The sequence below is a fragment of the Oratosquilla oratoria genome, chromosome 12, assembly GCF_046742065.1.
Source record: "Oratosquilla oratoria isolate Oo_2021 chromosome 12, ASM4674206v1, whole genome shotgun sequence".
In the NCBI taxonomy this organism is placed as follows: Eukaryota; Metazoa; Arthropoda; class Malacostraca; order Stomatopoda; family Squillidae; genus Oratosquilla; species Oratosquilla oratoria.
Window position 1 is genome coordinate 30587665 of NC_134788.1, and position 19608 is coordinate 30607272.

At 37.7% G+C, this 19608-nt stretch overlaps 2 protein-coding genes across 4 annotated transcripts in view; one reads left to right on the forward strand and one right to left on the reverse strand.

Moving 5' to 3' along the window:
• LOC143031211 (uncharacterized) overlaps positions 1-14130 on the reverse strand; it is a 102255-nt gene extending 88125 nt beyond the window's left edge. The window contains exon 1 of one of the 3 annotated variants that reach the window (XM_076194775.1): positions 13998-14130. The gene's annotated coding sequence lies outside the window, so the exon portion shown is untranslated. The remainder of the gene's footprint in view (positions 1-13997) is intronic. The other 2 variants (XM_076194777.1, XM_076194776.1) reach the window with 2 other exon arrangements.
• A 1058-nt stretch (positions 14131-15188) lies between these two features.
• LOC143031210 (uncharacterized) overlaps positions 15189-19608 on the forward strand; it is a 30285-nt gene continuing 25865 nt past the window's right edge. The window contains exon 1 of the mRNA XM_076194774.1: positions 15189-15288. The gene's annotated coding sequence lies outside the window, so the exon portion shown is untranslated. The remainder of the gene's footprint in view (positions 15289-19608) is intronic.

Sequence of the window (19608 nt, forward strand, 5' to 3'; positions counted from 1 at the left end):
TTTTATATTCACAGACACCAGGTTACCACACATGAGTGCCAACAGACATTGGATCACACATAATGTTCTCCCCCAGTGACTTCACACATACCTCTCACATATATAAAGCACACACAAATCGTCAATCCATAATAGTCTTGATAATGTGCGATGAGTGCATGAAACATTGACAATTATGGAGGTCTTTTCCATACACTTCCAAAACTCCTTAGAGATAAAGTTTTAAGGTCTTTAGAGAAAGCTGAGAAGAGCTTGATCAGTAAAGAACTTTCCGGTCTATTCAACAGAATAGGCCTTCAAGAAAAGCTGCTATCTAATTACTGACATACATATATATATATATGATATATATATATAAATATATGATTAAACTTTGCAGCGCTTAACAACAGTGAACAGCAACTCAATATAGCCATCTGAAATGGAGTCCCTCTTCAAAGATGAGGGTGAGAGTAACGTGGCCTTCGCCGCAAACACACCCAAAGACCATCACAGTTTGTGGGAACTTAGTCTTCATGAAGTGCAGGACTTCATGCAGACTGTAGGTTAGCCACCTGTTGTTCTGCACATTGTGCAACCAGTTCTGGCACAAGTTCTTCTCATCTGAGAACCAGAGTATTCTCAGCTGAACTGGGTGTTTGACCTTGTTGAGGAGTTTCTTGGCTTTCATAAGGCAGATCTCTTGGGCCTTGGCGGTAGGTAATTGGCCCTTGCACCTCTTGTACGAGGAATAGCGAAGATCCTTGTTCAGCACTTTCTTCACAGTCGCCACTCTGACACCCATCTCTCTCACCAAGGTCCCCATTGCCACGCCTGGATCTTGCCACACCTTTTATTTGCAGCTTCCCAACAAATTTCATTGTGCAGACAGTCAAAATGCCTGCTATGACCCTTCCTGCTAGCCATTGCTTCCACATCTCCGTTACAATTCTCCTGCTCACATCTCATGTCCTTCACAGTATTCAAGGAGCACTGAGCTGCAACTAAGATTTCCAAATTTGTTAATCTGGGGCGAATCATCATGATGCAGGTCACTTTCTTCCAATATTCTGGTGCTTCCCAGTCGTCCACACTCTCTTGCTCTTACACCCACCTATAGTACACACAATTAGCGATCCATTGCACTTTACTGCCTATTAACCCCTTCCATATGGTGATGCCTACGTAGGCGTCATGAGGAGCAAGTGGGTACGCGAGGATGCCGATGTCGGCATCTTGATTATATTTATTGTAGTTGTACCTGCGTGACCCCCATACTCTGTAAACTGGCTTCATCATATTTTCTATGGTTATCAAAATTCACGGGTGAAAGAGAGAACGATAGAGCGGTGACTATTTTTTATAATGTGAGTATTATGACACAACATTGTACGTCTGGCAGCTAATGCTGCCCGCGAGATTTTGGCCCAGAGTGAAGTGGTTAAATCCTTCAAATAATTCTGAAATGACAGATCAAATAATTATCAAATTTATCCCAAACACCCTGAATATATATATATATATATTTTAACAACTGCAATGCACTTTAATTCTAAGTTATCAAAGGCCAGCATGCTGAAATTGAAATATGGCCTTTGATAGCTTAGAATTAAAGTGCATTGCGGTTGATAACATGTATCTCTAATCACTGGGACCCATTCAGTGTTGTACATATATATATAAATTGGGTTGTCGCATAAGTTTGTTCGTTTTCCTTAATTGTGTATACAACATTTTGTATGTCCCTTTGGTGAAAACAGAATTATTCTGTTACACGTTTATTCCTTTTTATGTGCTTCTTTCACTTTTTATTCACTTTATCATTTCTTTTTTATATATTTCAGATGGAATGTCATAGTTGAAAAAAATTAATTTCCAACACCTACATCTCTTTCAACTTAATCGACATGAAAATGCATTTGAGGCAGTCAGGAGGATTTTTGCAAGGTGTATGGAGAAGAAGGGATGACTGAGAGAACTGCATAAAAATTGTTTAAGAAGTTTCACAGTGGCAACTTCAATCTGGAAGATGCACCTCGTTCTGGAAAACCATCAGCTTTTGATGAAGACACCACCAGGTGGTTGACGATGATCCTTGTTAATCCACAAGAGAGCTCGAGCAAGCAATAGGATATGATCATGCAACTGTTGCTTGGCATCTACAGAAGATGGGCAAAGTACAGAAACTTGGTGCATGGGTTCCTCGTACCCTTAAAGACAGCCACAAAAATCAGAGAGAATCAATTTCGGCATCGTTGTTGTCCAGACATCAAGTGGCAACGGAACAACATCGTTCATTCCTATCCTGGGTAATAACTGGAAACAAAAAAAAAGGTGCCTGTATGTTAACAAAAAGTAGAAAAAGGCCTTGGTCAGTCCCACCAAGCAACCAAAACCTCATGTCAAAACTGAACTGAAGTTCATCAAACCAAAGTGTTGCTTTCAGTTTGGTGGGATCAATCTGGAGTTGTTCATCATGAATTGCTACCAAAAAATGTGACAATTAATACAGAGTTGTACTCCCAGCAACTTCAATGTGTCAAGAGAGCAATTGTGGGAGAAAGACCAAATCTAAATAACCTGGTTTTGTTGCTACATGACAATGCTCGGCCGCATGTGGCCACCGAAGAGCTAGGATGGGAAGTCTTACTCCATCCGCCCTATTCTCCGGATTTGGCACCAACTGATTTTCATCTTTTTCGGTCATTGTCAAATCACCTATCAGGTCATATCTTTGAGAATGATGCAGCCATCTTAACTTTCATTTATGAGTTCTTTGCCCAAAACCCAAAATCATTTTACCAAGATGATATTTGAAAATTGCTGGAAAGCTAGAGTAAAGTTATTGAGCATGGTGGAGACTATATTGTTGATTTTTTTGTGTGTGTTTTTATTTAATAAACAACAGATATTTCTATTTGCCTTTTTCAGGAGGTGCTAAGATGAGAGGGAGGGTGGAGGGGTGTGGAGTGTATTCAGGGATGGAATGGGTGGGAATGATTTTATGCCTTTTCCTTTTTGGCTACCTCCCTTGTAAGGGGGAAAAAGCCTTGGTATATGTATGTATGCCTTTTTCAGTAAATGTCATGTAAATAATGCAGAGAAATTGAATAGAAAATAGAATTAGAAATTGTAGAGGGGAAATATATAAAATCGAATGAACTTATACGACAACCTAATATATATATATATATATGTGTGTGTGTGTGTGTGTGTGTATTTACCTAGTTGTATTTCACATGAAGAAAGCTAAGCTCATAGTGACCTGCTTTTGTATCTTTCAGCATCCAGTTTGATCTTAAATTCTTGTATAGTTCTTGCACTCATTGTTTCTTCATTCAGTTTGTTGCAGATATCTATCACTCTGTGTGGGAAGCTACTCTTTTTCAGATCTCTTCTGTAACTATCCTTTTTAAGTTTCTTTTCGTGTCCTCTTGTTTTTCTCCTATCCCACTTTAGTAAGTTATCTCTATCAAGGACTTCCATCCCTTTCATAATTCTGTAGATGGTTAGCAGGTCTCTTCTTTCTCTTCTTTGTTCCAGAGTTGGTAGTTTAAGTTTGTCATATTTTTGTTTGTATGTCAATTTGGAGTGTGTTTGTGCCATCTTTGTCATTGCTCTTTGAATTCTTTCTACTTTATGTTCTTTTTAGTACTAGGTGCCCCCATAGTGTTGCAGCGTACTCCAATTTTGGTCATATCAATGTAACTACTATATTCTTTACCATTTCTTCATCCATGTAGTCAAAGGCCACTTTCATTGATCAAGTTTCTCCGAGTAATTTGTTGATATGTTTGTCTGGTGCCATGTCATTGGTGATAGTTACTCCTAGGTCCCTTTCTGAGTTGACATTTTTAACTTCCTATGTACCAATTTTATATTGTCCTGATATTCTAATTTTGTTTTTTTCCAAATTCCATTATACCACATTTCTTGATGTTGAAATTCACTTCACACTTCTGACTCCATTTCCAGACTTTGCCCAGGTCTTCTTGTAGTGATTTGCAATCTTCCTCTGTATTTACTCTCTTTAGTAGTTTTGCATCATCTGCAAAGAAGTTCATATAACATTCCACACCTTCATCCATGTCATTTATATATATGGCAAACATTATATATGTGTGTGTATATACTGTATACATATACATAGATATACACACACACACACCTCACCATACAATGCCAATAAAACTGTATGGTGAGGTTGTTTAATGTTTGTCTTAAAGAAGGAAAAATGGGACAAGTGTGAGTATAGTAGTTTCAGAGGGATCAGCTTGTTGAGTGTAGTTGGGAAGGCTTATGGGAGGGCCATGATTGAGAAGATTAGGAGAGGAACAGAGGGAGTAATTGGTGAGGAACACTGTGGGTTTAGGACAGATAATGGTTTCATGGATCAGATTTTTGTGATAAGACATATATGTGAGAACGCTTTAGGAAAAGGTAGGATGTTTTTTGGGCCTTATGAATTTTGAAAAGGCTTATGACTGGGTGGACAGGAAGGCACTGTGGGAGGTATTGCAGATATATGGCAGAGGAGGAAAGCTGTTAAGAGCAATCAAGAGTTTTTACAAGATTAATAGAGCCTGTGGCAGAATTAGAAATGGAGAGTGAGTGATTTGAGGTAAAGGTGGGGCTTCACCAGGGATGTGTTATGTTGCCTTGGCTGTTCAATTTATACATGGATGGGGTGGTGCAGGAGGTAAATGGAAGGATAATGGGCTGGGGATTGGAGATAGTATAAGAAAATGGAGAAAAATGGGAGATGAGCCAGTTGTTTGTTAACAACACTGCACTTGTAGAAGGATCAGGGGAGGGATTAAGGAAGTTGGTGAGGGAGTTTGGGAAAGTGTGTGAAAGAAGGAAGTTGAAGATAAATGTGGGCAAAACTAAAGTGATGAGATGCACAAGGGGAGAGAATGGAAGCAAATTGGAAGTGAGTATTAAAGGAGATAGCTTTAGATACTTGGGATGAATGCAAAAGGGGAGGAGTGGAGGTAGAATGTAGATTGAGAGAAGGAAATAAAAGCCTTGGGGGATTAAAAAGTGTAATGAGAAATAGACATTTGGAAATGAATGCTGGGAGGAGATTGTATGAAGGAGAGATTGTGCCAACAGCACTGTATGGGGCAGAAATATGGAACATAAGAGAGGAAGAATTTAAACATGTTTGAGATGAAATGCCTGAGAAGTATGGTGGGGGTTACTAGGCTGGATTGGGTGAGAAATGAGGAGAGTGGGGGTGGAAAGGGAGTTGGAAGATAGGGTAGATGAAAGAGTATTGGGGTGGTTTGGACACATGGAAAGAACGAGCGAAGAAAGATTAGTAAAAGGAGTGTGGACAGCATAGGTGGAGGAAGTGAACATACGGGAGCGACAAGGGATGAGATGGATGGATGGTGTAAAAGGGGCATTGGGAAATAGGGGGAAGTCTGCTGAAGGGAGAAGACAGAAGATAGGGGTGAGTGGAGAATGGTTGTATATGGATGATGCTGTGATGCATGGAAGGGAGTGGGTGAGGGAGTATATGTGAATGATATTTTGATGCAGCCTGAAGGGATATCTTCAGGTCTTCTCTTTTTCTGCATGAAGGAATGGAGAGGGGGATCACTGATTAAATGAAGCAGCCTTGCTGTGGATGTGCTGTCTTGCTACATTGCTCCTGACCCAGGGCATGGGCATGATGCAGGAATGACCCATCATCCAGGAGGAGCCAAGAAAAGAGGGGTGGTGAATGAGAGTGGATAATGTGGGGATGAAATGGGTGGGAATGGAATTATGTCTTTGACTTTGGCTACCTCCCTTGTAAGGAGGAAAAAGCCATATGCATACGAGTATGTATGGGAGAATAATGAGAGTGGTGCTTAGAGACAAAAATTCAAAATGGGAAGATGTAAAATGAGGCGTCCCACAAGGCTCTGTTTTGGCTCCTTTAATGTTTGCCATATACATGATATGGATGGAGTAAATTGTTACATGAACAAATTACTCAAGAGAGTGAAAACAGAAGAAGATTGCAGATTGCTACAAGATGACCTGAATAAAGTATGGGAATGGAGCTGGAAATATGAAATGAACTTCAACATCAAGAAATGTAGCATAATGGGATTTGGAAGAGGCAAAAATAGAATTTCGGGAAAATATACGACTGGAAACAAAGTAGTCAAAAAAGTAAACTCAGAGAGGGACCTAGCTAGGAGTAATCATCTCAAGTGACTTGACACCTGACAAACATGTAAATAAGTTATTTGGAGAGACCTACAACTTGTTAAGATCAATGAAAGTGGCCTTCGACTACATGGATGAGGAGATGGTTAAGAAAATAATTATTACATTGATAAGACCGAAATTAGAATATGCTATATCAATGTGGGCACCTAGCACAAAGAAAAACACAAGAAAATTAGAAAGAATCCAAAGAGCAGCGACAAAAATGGCACCCACACTATCAAATTTGACATATGAACAAAGATTGGAGAAATTACAGTTGTCAACATTGGAGCAGAGAAGGGAAAGAGGTGATTTGTTGACCATTTTCAGAATTATGAAAGGGATGGAAGTTCTCGATAGAGATGACCTATTAAAATGGGACAAGAGGGAAACAAGAGGACACGAAAAGAAACTAAAGAAAGACAGTTACAGAAGAGACCTGAAAAAGAAGTTTCCCACACAGAGTGATCAATGCCTGGAACAAACTGAACAGTGAAACAGTGAATGCCAGAACTATACACGATTTCAAGAAAAAACTGGACATAGAGATATACGAAAATGGGCCACACTGTGCATAGCTCCTGTCCCATAAAATACTAGGTAAATATATACATATATAGACACACACACACACATATGATATATACTATATATATATATAATGTATAAACACTGGGTAACAAAATTTGGCAACATTTTTGTTTCTCTTCAATTTTTTAAGTGTTTCTATTGCAAAAAATTGTGCTGGTTCCAAGTATGTACTTGCCTTTTCTCTACTAGTCCATTTTAGTGATACAGAAATTTATACTAATATGAAGAAATGTATGGGGTATGGAAAACACTCAATTGTCGCTTACAATTTTTCTTTTTTCAGGTTCATACAAAAAATATTGACATTCTTGACCATGACTACAAGAGGATGCACAAATTCACCAGAATTGTTCTGCTGTGTGTGTGGTTTCTATGTTGGACCTAAGCTTGTATCACATAAAATTGTGGAAGGTGCAAAGTACTGGATTGCTTTGGAACGAGTTTGGGTAACCAAGAAAAACCATAGGCCCCTTATGTGATGAGGCTGAATGGTGTATGAAAAGCAATGTCATTTGCTTTGCCAAGCATTTGGTGAGAGCCAAAAAATCATTACGATAATTGCAGAAAAGCAAAGGGAAGAAAATCCCTTCCATATCCCACCATTTTATTCTCTATTGCATTTGTGGCACACCTGTTTCCAGGGCCACCAGAAAATGTAAGTAAATCTTATCGAATTGTGAACTCTATTCTTTGTACCAAAATCAATAATGAAATCTTCCAAACATCTAGCTATGTTTTCTTTTAATGTGGCTGAGTGGAATAGGACATTGTTATTTGAGGCAAAGGTCGAGGGGATGGTGGTTCGAACCCTGTCACCGGCAAAGTTGAACCTAGGGCATGGTTCATTAGATTCCGTGCTACAAAGTCCTCTGTAAGGGGCACCGTCCTAGCCTGCTGATAGGGGGGAGTGTGTGACATTAAAGCATATCACATATACAATTCATATTTATGTTCCAGTTGATAAATGCATTTTTTTCTTTCTTTTTAGGTAGAGGATATGATGGAGGTCTCATCAAGAGAGCGGGAAGGTTGTGACAATGAAGAAATGGATGAAAATTTTGAGCCAAGACTGAGTAACCGCCCATACTTTCCAAATCAATGTCAACTGGATGACCTCATCGGGACTTGGGCCTAAGTCAGGAGCCTAGCTTTTACCATCCAATTTCAATGGAATCTGCTGGGGGAGGACTATAGATCAACACTATACAGGAAGCTCCATGAGGAATTCAAAGTATACATTAATATAAAAGAGGATCTCTGTTTCTGGGAAGATATTAATGGCTTATCAACAGCTACTGGAATTGATCATAACCCTGAACAACGATGACTGTTCATAGTTCTACAAAAAGCCTAAATGCTGTTTTACTACATAATGGGAATTAGTATCCCTCCCTCCCTATAGCATACTCAGTACAGATGAAGGAAGAATATGACAACAAAAAAGGCTTCTCAAAAAGGTAAACTATCATGAGTTTAAATGGGATGTTTATGGGGATTTTAAAATGGTCAAATACTTACTTGGATTACAGGGTGAGTACATCAAGTACTCATGCTTTTTTTTACCTACAGGACAATCAAGCTGATAATGAACACTACCAGAAAGTGGAGTGGCCCCACTCGAGATGACTTGCAGCCAGGAAAACTCAGTGTTATTAGACAGACTCTTGTAGAGCCTGCCAAAGTATTACTACCCCCATTTCATATAAAGCTTAGTTTGGTCAGTTTGTTAAAGCATTAGATCATGGTAAAAAAGCATTTCAAGAAATCTATCTACTCTTTCCAAGACTATCAGAGGCCAAAGCTAAGGGTGATATATTTACTGGTCTGCAAGTAAGGAAAATGTTGAATTTATTGCAACTTGAGAATGCAATGAGCGATGTCGAAAGAGAGGCATGGTGTGCACTTCAAGGTATAATTAATGGATTCCTTGGTTACAATAACGACTCAAACTACAAGCAGCCCGTAGCAAAACCTTTGGAAAGTTATGAGAACTTAGGATGTAGAATGTCATTAAAGGTGCACTATTTTGCATTCACATTTGAAATATTTTTCATGAAAAATTGGAAGGAGTGAGTGAAGAGGATGGTGAGAGGTTCCATCAGGACTTTGGTGCAATGGAGAAAAGATACCAAGGAAGCTGGGACACTGCTATGATGGGAGACTATATATGGTCACTGGTGGGTTAAGAGCGAGCTCACAGTAAGAAATCACACTCATCAGTGCATTTCTAGCGGGCTCTTATAACCATATCACATGCTTTTATACTTGCATTTTCTCATTAGTTTAAAAAGGGAATAAAAGCACAAGATATTAGCTACTATTTATAGACAATGTGAATATGCTTTAGTGTACTATCATAGTTTAGTATAGTTTGTTTTGTATATAAAACCTCAATTATATTTTGAAATATCAATGCTATGCAATTTCCAATGGCATTTCTAAAATCAGGTGGGAAAACAACCTCAGAAACACTAAAGATGTTTAAAGAAACAAAACTAGTGTTACCCAGTGTAATATATATATATGCATACCTCACTGAAGTCATGACCAAGGCATACAGCAGTCCCATTTCCATTCATCACATATGGTATATGTGGGCTAGAGATTTTCTCTGATGCATACCTCATTGAAAGTGATAGCAAATTGTGCACTTATTATTTTCTTGAGACTATTTCCCATGTGTCTTACTATGGACTTGTTCTCCTTTGAAAGGAAGTTTATGACTTCACTATAGGTAGTCATTTTAGTTAGATACCAATTTCGGGTTCAAGACCCTTTCTTGCACCCAAAATCACAATCTATGGTATGTGTGGGCTAGAGATTTTCTCTGATGCATACCTCATTGAAAGTGATAGCAAATTGTGCACTTATTATTTTTTTGAGACTATTTCCCATGTGTCTTACTATGAACTTGTTCTCCTTTGAAAGGAAGTTTATGACTTCACTATAGGTAGACATTTTAGTTAGATAGCAATTTCGGGTACAAGACCCTTTCTTGTACTCAAAATCACAATCTATGGTATGTGTGGGCTAGAGATTTTCTCTGATACATACCTCATTGAAAGTGATAGCTAATTGTGCACTTATTATTTTCTTATGTGGATTTCCCATATGTCTTACTATGGACTTGTTCTCCTTTGAAAGGAGGCTTACGACTTCACTATAGGTAGACATTTTAGTTAGATAGCAATTTCGGGTTCAAGACCCGTTCTTGTACCCAAAATCGCGATCTAAGGTATATGTGGGCTAGAGATTTTCTCTGATGCATACTTCATTGAAAGTGATAGCTAATTGAGCTCTTATTATTTTCTTGAGAGTATTTCCCATATGTCTTAATATGGATTTGTTCTCCTTTCAAAGGAGAACAAGTCCATAGTAAGACATATGGGAAATCTCTCAAGAAAACAATAAGTGCACAATTAGCTATCACTTTCAATGAGGTATGCATCAGAGAAAATCTCTAGCCCACACATACCATAGATTGTGATTTTGGGTACAAGGGTCTTGAACCCAAAATTGCTATCTAACTAAAATGACTACCTATAGTGAAGTCATAAACTTCCTTTCAAAGGAGAACAAGTCCATAGTAAGACATATGGGAAATCCTCATAAGAAAATAAAAAGTGCACAATTAGTTATCACTTTCAATGAGGTATGCATCAGAGAAAATCTCTAGCCCACATATACCATAGATTGTGATTTTGGGTGCAGGAAAGGGTCTTGAACCCGAAATTGCTAACTAAAATGACTACCTATAGTGAAGTCATAAACTTCCTTTCAAAGGAGAACAAGTCCATAGTAAGACATATGGGAAATACTCTCAAGAAAATAATAAGTGCACAATTAGCTATCACTTTCAATGAGGTATGCATCAGAGAAAATCTCTAGCCCACACATACCATAGATTGTGATTTTGGGTACAAGGGTCTTGAACCCAAAATTGCTATCTAACTAAAATGACTACCTATAGTGAAGTCATAAACTTCCTTTCAAAGGAGAACAAGTCCATAGTAAGACATATGGGAAATCCTCATAAGAAAATAAAAAGTGCACAATTAGTTATCACTTTCAATGAGGTATGCATCAGAGAAAATCTCTAGCCCACACATACCATAGATTAAGATTTTGGGTACAAGAAAGGGTCTTGAACCCGAAATTGCTATCTAGCTATAATGACTACCTATAATGAAATCATAAACCTCCTTTCAAAGGAGAACAAGTCCATAGTAGGACATATAGAAAGTACTTTTAAGAAAATCATAAGTGCACAACTAGCCATCACTTTCAATGAGGTATGCATCAGAGAAAATCTCTAGCCCACATATACCATAGATTGTGATTTTGGGTGCAGGAAAGGGTCTTGAACCCGAAATTGCTAACTAAAATGACTACCTATAGTGAAGTCATAAACTTCCTTTCAAAGGAGAACAAGTCCATAGTAAGACATATGGGAAATACTCTCAAGAAAATAATAAGTGCACAATTTGCTATCACTTTCAATGAGGTATGCATCAGGGAAAATCTCTAGTCCACACATACCATAGATTGTGATTTTGGGTACAAGAAAGGGTCTTGAACCCAAAATTGCTATCTAACTAAAGTGACTACCTATAGTGAAGTCATAAACTTCCTTTCAAAGGAGAACAAGTCCATAGTAAGACATATGGGAAATACTCTCAAGAAAATAATAAGTGCACAATTTGCTATCACTTTCAATGAGGTATGCATCAGAGAAAATCTCTAGCCCATATATACCATATGTGATGAATGAAAATGGGACTACTGTATGCCTTGGCTAGCTACCTCCTTGACAAGAAGGAAGAATCCTTCGATATATAGCTAGTAAAAATAAATAAATCTCATGCAAAAAGATAAGATAGAAATAAATAAAAACAAGAACACTGCCTGAATTGTGCATCAGAAAACATTATAATCAATACAGCAAAGGTATCAGAACCTAAAAGTCTTGGTTATGAAAGCTGTCAATCAGAAAACATATTTCTAAGTATTTTATTTTTCATTCCACTGTCCCAGAGCAGTGGGCATGATACAGGGATGACCTGTCATCCATGAGGAGCTAAGATTCAAGGGGGGGAAAGGGTGGGAGTAGGCACATGCCTTTGATTTGGCTATCTCCCATATAAGAAGGAAAAAGCTCTTGATATATAGACAGAATTTTTTTAGGGAGAGCTGTTCCTTCTATCCATCAGGACAATATTCCACCAAAGATGTGAGTCACAGAAATGACAAGAGATTTAAGGTAATAAAACATTCGGAAAGGTAAATGTGGTCCACATTCTTCTTCTAAGTAGAAATGAATCTCCGAAATTTGCGCAATGTTGTGCGACTTGATCCACAGGGATCTCGGTGAAGTCTGGAAAGATGTTCTTGAACTCCCTAAACTAACAACTTCATAAAACACAGTCAAAATTATCTATGAGGCCAGAAAATCCAAAAACAGAATAACAGAACATAGGAAGTTGTCAACAAATACTTAAAGAGGCATTTCACCACTAGAGCAGCGACAACAACATGAAAAACAAAACTCCGTGAATGTCTTATCTGCCCAATTTTGGACTATGCTTTAGTAGCATATCACCCACACAAATCTAAAGGTATAAGAAAAAACAAAATATGAATAGAAGTAGCTATACCAAAGTATCTCTAGTTTAGGCAACAAGTCATACAATTGAATCACACCGATCTATTTTTGCTCCCACCTCCAACCTTCATTTGAATAACTAGACTTTGGTTAGAGGTCTGGCTGTCTCATCTAACATTCATTCAAGGGTTTACAATCCCTTAGCTCATCATTCAGCTTTGCTATATATGATGGAATGATTATTTGATATTTGGTGATTTGAAAAATAAATCATTGTAACCAAAGTTGTTTTTACTCAAACGGATTATCACCTATCAGAGCTGGGGAAGCCAGTGGAATACCAGTCTAATCCCTTAACCCATTAAACTCCGATGACAAGATGTCTTGTCATCGGAGTTTAATCCCTTAAGGAACAGCTAAAGCAAACCTTAACTATACCGGAAGAAAGAAAAGAACGAGGCAAAAGATTGCTGACCATCTACTGTATGAAATGCGTACACAATATGAAAAGGAATAGCAACATCGGACGTAAAAATATCAATCGGACGTATAAAATATTCAAGGGTATGCATACGAATAAATATCATCATTAGTGTGTAAAGACATAAATTAGACTGCATAAAATTGGGAAAATGGGATATTTAAAAGAAAGTTTTCCCACAAGGATACCTTAATTCATAGAATGAATGAGGAAACAGTCTAGGTAATCAGTTTAATTAAATTCAAATCAAATTTTGATCATCCATTAGAAATTAGAAAAAACAAAAGCCAAATTTGATCAATGACAAGTGATTAAACAAGTATAACTCTTCTGTAAATTACAGTTATATGTGAGTGCATGTGTGCATATGTATGTATGTGCATACATGTGTGCACATACATATTTGTAATGTGTGTAAATACAAAACCATTAAAAATGGGTACAAGAAGTTGGAAAAGAAGTATTACATATGCACATCTGATATTCCACTTATTTAACACTTGTCAAAAAATATAATGCTTCACTCAATGCATGTCCTTTTTTATCACTATTTTTTCTACATTTAGCCATAATTTCACCATATGAGCATTACACTTGAAGTACATTTAAATTATGAAATTTGATAACAGACTTTCTTCTAACCTACAGAAATGACATTTTTATCTTGACACAGCAATCATTTATCCAAAGGAAATATGCTTGAAATAATAAAATAGTAAACACAAGTACTCTGATCTTAGGAATACGATTGTTTACAATCTATCGTCGGCTGTCTACTTGATACGCTCCCTATATTTGGTGACACTGCACTTGCTAAGACGTTATCAAGTATCGTCTAAATTATTGTACATAATTCTATACCTTTGCAGCTCCTATATCTCCTCCCACAGCTACAACTTATGTCATAATAAAATCAAACCACAAAACTTGGGCTGATGATGACATATGCAAGATTAAACCGTTATATTGTATTGTTATCCTAGTATCTCCGATGTAAAGCTACGCACCCTCCCACAACCATCTTGTTCACCAACTAAACTTCAAGACATTTGAGCTCACCATAAACACTCGGCAGAGCAGCTTTACTGTACACTGACTTTACTTAAAGGTAACGTAACTTATATGCAGTATACTTACGTTGATGATTAAGAGAAATCTAGTTCATTTACAGTATCAGGAAATCTTGCATTTTGTTGATAATGGGTCGCAATTGCCCCAGCACCGTCCGACGAGAAGTCTGCTCTGAGTTAGCGGAAGTAAGACGCAAATATATACAGATCAGGTTCCGTACTTTGGAAAGTTAAATTTACTTCCTTAAGGAAGATTAAAGTGTACATTCAGAGTTTTTATTCATTGAAAAAATATGCTGGTTTACAACATAGAATGTCGATGGGCTGTACAATCGGTGGTGATTCTTCTGGATGACCATTTTTGTTTTTGAACATAAACTTTCGTATTGTAAAATTGTGGTGTCCTGCACTGTTTAAACGAGAATAAAAGTTGCCAATGTTAGACTAGTCTCCATTTAAGAACAGATTACACAGAAGCTAGCGTTGAGTTACAATAAGAATGATTAATTCCATAATATATAGTCTCCTGATGAACAAATATACGATCATTTGCTTTGGTAATTCTTTATTAGACTCTCAACAATTTATGATGAACAAAGAAAAGAATGAATTTAACAAAGAGAATGAGCTTATGATAGAAAATACCCATGGCGAGATGCAATGGAACAGTTGTTGGATAGTATCTCCATCGAATCTAAAGTATTTGCAGTTCCTTAATTACAAATGTGTATTCTGAACAGGTTTGTCTATTAATAGATAAAGACTGTTGACTTGTCTTTGTAAGTAGCTGTATATGGAATCTTACTATTGAGAACGCAACTATTTGGATAAATGTTGTATCTCACTTATGCTTTTTTTCGTTGGCAAAGTACTTTGCATACAACTGGGTCGAGGGAGCTCAAGTGACGTCGTTATGTTGATTGATTGATATTACATAATTTTGTTCGCTCGAACTGTTTAAATTCATAATATTTCATTACATAGATCGTAATGGCAATCATGGAATCTAAACCACCATTATCATAGGGGGGGAAAACGGAAATTCCCGTATTTTCCTTCTAAATTCCTTGGCTTGCTGATCGTGGCTGGGCCGTTGAAAGAGCAGCAGACAGCACAGCACTCGACGACAGAAGGGTGAGCGGGAGTGGGGGAGTTGGCTCGACTCAAGGCCATCCGTGCTTCTCTAGCTGTACTCTCGGGGTGTGGGGTAAAACCACGGAACCAAATCGATGGACGTGCTTGTGAGGTCTACTGCTGTGGTACCAGGACTGGAAACGAAGGAAGAGGGCGGCTATGCGCGTTCGTTTGCCGAGGAGGCGGTGACAAAAATTTCACAACTCACTGTTGACGGTGAAGAGGTTGGAAATGAGTAACGCCTGGATGTATAAATGTATATAAACAAGTTTCCATGCATTGTGTTTATTTATATTTTTAATTTCACGTATATTGCTGGACGTGACGTACTTACACATTACTTTTGTTTTGCGTAAATTTGCACGTGTCTTTCTTTGTCTTAATTCAATTCAAATTCTTCATAAAATTTCTTTAACACTCAAATGCTCCTGATGCATATCTCTAGCATGCATTCGAAGATTCGTCCGCAACAGATTGGCTAAGCATGAAGATGGCCCGTGTTAAGCCTATTCTGATTGGGTGGGAGTATGGAATCCAGTACTTGCTCAAAAATAAATGTATAGCGTATTTGACAAAAGGATATTGTTGCTGTAAAGATATTAATTGCAACCTTCATTTGTCCCATGGGGTTGCACTCTTTCCTAAACGACTAACCCCCCTCCCCCTCATTACAGACGCTCATGGCATGATAAGATAAAAAGCTATGCCAACATGTTTGCAGGTGATCCAAAAACAATTAGAAGAGTGAAAAACAAGGAGGATTGTGGTCTATTGCAGAAATATCTAGACAATATATTTGCATAGAAACAAGGATGGGAAATAAATTTCAGTGTATCTATGAATGCAAAGTACTGTAAATTGGCAATTACTCTGAAAAAAGAAAAAGACCATCTTCGAACTATTCCTTGAAAAGCGAATCCATTACACAAGTAAAAGGAAATGTCTGGAAATGTTGATAAAAGGCAGCCAGTCACCTAACAGACATATTAGCAGGATTGTGGAGACTACCAAATCACAGAAACCCAGATCTATCCAATATTGGAAAATGCATTGGTGGTATGGCCCCCCACACAGAGTGAAGGATATAATCCAGATCAAGCAAGACAGTTCTCAGCCAGGCAGACAAACCTTTTGATGAGAAACTAAAATCACTGGGCCCTCCAACATTGAGAGACAAAAGAGAAAGGTGATATGATTACAGTACTTAGGACTTCATTGACAAAAGACATTCTCCTTGTATAGCTTATCAGCCAGTCTTGGTGCCAGTTTAGTTGCTGCCATTTGTAGCTGTGATCTCCCTTAATCTTGCTTACAGCATATCTTTTACTTAGTGCGAAGACGATCCCTATCTACACCAATAGCCGTTTTCTGCATATAAGGGAGGTAGCCAGCAAAGGCATGCAACCTCCCGCACCCATTCCACTCCCACCAAGCACGTATTTCCCTCTCATCTTAGCTCCTCTTGGATGGAGGGTCATCTCTGTCCCCTGCAGCAAGACATACTAATGCATATATCAGTTTTGGACAGATTAGGATCTCTGAATTTTTTCATCATCTCTTCATCCCTGCAAAGAAATGAAACGTTAATGTTCTGCAGCACTATACATTTCTCCCATAATCTTGCTGATTTGGTTGTGTTTTATGAAGACTCCAAGATTTACCTCCTTTGTCTTAAATAAGTTTGCCTCCCAAGGAGTTCAATGGTAGACATTTTGAGCTATTACTTATTTGCAATACATTGTATATATATATATATATATATATATATATGTGTGTGTGTGTGTAATTTAATTTTCCACGCTTGGCACCAGGCATATATATACTGTCTAGATCTTTTTGCAAAAGATATCCTCTCCTTGTGTTTCATTCTTTTTATGATCTTTGTATTATCTGCAAATATGTTAGCATAACTTGTATGTTCCGTCATGCAACATAGACAAGAAACATTACAAGTAATAGGACTGAACCTTGTGGGACTCCACTAGTCACTACCCTCCATCCTGACTTCTTATCCTTTACTACAGTCCTCATTTACCTGCACTTCAGAAAACCTTTCATCCATTCAAGTACTTTATCTCTTGATCCTCCAGTATGTTTCAGTTTCGACATAGGTCAACTGTGAAGTACTTTAAAGTTTTCCCTAGATCAAGGTACATGCAGTCCACTCAGACTTCTCTCTCAGCGCATCAATCACTCTCAAGTAAGAGCTTCATAGGTTAGATACACATGTCCCTCTGGATCTGAAGCCATAATGTATAAAAATGTATGTTTCATTCACAATCCTTTTACTCATATTCATTGTTGTGTTACCTTATTTCCACCTTTATGAATTGGTATCACATTACCTTTTTTCCAATCCTGTGATAGTGTTTATTCTTACAAAGAGATTGCAATAAGACTATAAACTTTGTCCTCTAGTAGGTCCCTACATTCTTTAAGTGTCCAGTTTGAGATCACATCAGGCCCTAAATTTTTCTTCACATAGAGTAATAAAAAAAACTCAATACTTCCCTCACTTCTATGTTTGTATCTTCTGAACCCAAATTATTGCTCATATCTCCCTTACAAAACTACTCATTATTCTAAAGATAGATTGGAAACTTTCATTATTTGTGTCTCACCTAGGCCTCAAATAGTTTATCAGCCACTATTAGCTTGGTGAATCCTTTAATACTGTTTATTTATGACAACCATCTTCAATTTTTGCTCATCCTCTCTGCAGATTTATGTGCAGTCAGTTCTAGCTCATTTGTATGGTTTCTTTGCTCTACCAATTCTTTGCTTTTCCATTTTTCCCAGACCACATTGCCCTTTTAGCTATCTCACACTATTGAACCAATCTTGTTTCCACTTCTTCCTTTCACCAATTCTCAGCACATGTTTTTTCACCCCCAGGCTGTAAGTGTAAAGAAAGATTTTCCCAATTCCCTTAGTTTTAGTGATATTTATGACCTCCTCTCATTGTGCTTCTTCAAATAATTTCTTCAAGTCAGAGAAGTCCATCTTTCCACCTTCTTTAAATTGAGTCTATCCTATAAGTATGATTTGTTTCTTAGCTCTATTTTTCCATCTACCAAATGAAATTCAAATGTTACATAATCACTTTTTAACAGAGGAGAAATATTTCATTGAGTCAATGACATCTGAACCTTTGGTAAGGAGCAAGTCTGACCTCGTGTGTGTGTCATTCCTCATAGTCAAGTTACCTCCTTTACCCATTGGGTCATTGTGCTCTTCATTACTGTATCTAACAAGGCATTGCCCCAGAAATCAGCCTCACCAAGAATGAAATGGATAGATGGGATAAAGAGGACATTTGATGCAAGAGGAATATCTGCTGAGCAAGATCAAGAGAATGCAAAATGGAGAGTGGTTGTGAACAGATGAGGAAATGGTGCAGCCTAAAGGGATGGTTTTCTTGCCTGCTCTGGAAATGATTTCTAGTGAATGAAGATGAGGAGGGGGAGGGGTGCCAAGTAGCAGGGGGAAAACAGCTCCAGCTGTTGGGTCCTAATGTTGAAATAGTGTGTCTCATGCACTGTTTGTACCTGATTGTATTTCAAAGATAACCAGGCTCATGGGGTCTAATCTCCTACTCTCCAACTTATCATACCTATCCTCAAATACAAATATGGCTGCAACTTGGTTTACATCCTTAATTTCCAATTACCATATTTAGATTTGAATTCATGTATTGTTCCAGGTTGGGATATATCACCTTCTGTCTTCAGTGTGGTGGGGAACTAAGATTGGAAGGGTGGGAAGTGGGTACTGGGCAGGTGTGATATGGAGGTAGGGTTAGACCTGTTCAAAAAACAACTTTTTCATATTTTCATACTGTACTTTTTACCATGCTTTTTGACCTGAAAAAATAATAAATTTTTATTCAGAGTGTATGGAAGCATTGCTGCATGGAGGCTGATTTTTTTTTTTTTTTTTTTTTCTAACCAAAAGGGCCAATTTTGAGACATTTCTAAATGTATTTTGTGGTGTAATTTTTTATCTATCCAAGATAGAATAACAAATTAGGTATCAAATATAGCAACCATTAGAATTTATGAACTTTACCTGTGAATTTTAAGAGATTGTTGAAAATGCTGGCTTTTTTGCTAAAATGGAGATATGTTTTTTGTATGGATGTTTGAATTTTAAGTGAATTTAGACCAAAACTCATACATAATCTTAAGCATTTAATTTCATATTTCATATTAACAGAAACCTGTTAATAATGTTGAATTATACTGAACAGTACAAAAGCAAGGCCAGCACAGAAACTCTACCCAAATCCAGAAAACTATCCACAAGATACTTCACAATGGCACAAAGCAAAGAGCTACAGGGATGCACAGTTGATGTCTCAGAACTTCCATCTGCAGTCCACAAGCAAGCAGCAAGTTGGCTGTCCACCAGATCTCTCACTTAAACCTTCCTGGTCAGATACCCTTTAGCTTGCATCAGTGGTTCCCAGCTTCCCACCAACAGACAAGTACTTCCTTTATTTCCAAAGTTTACAAGAAAATACAGAAACACCTATGGTTCAAGAC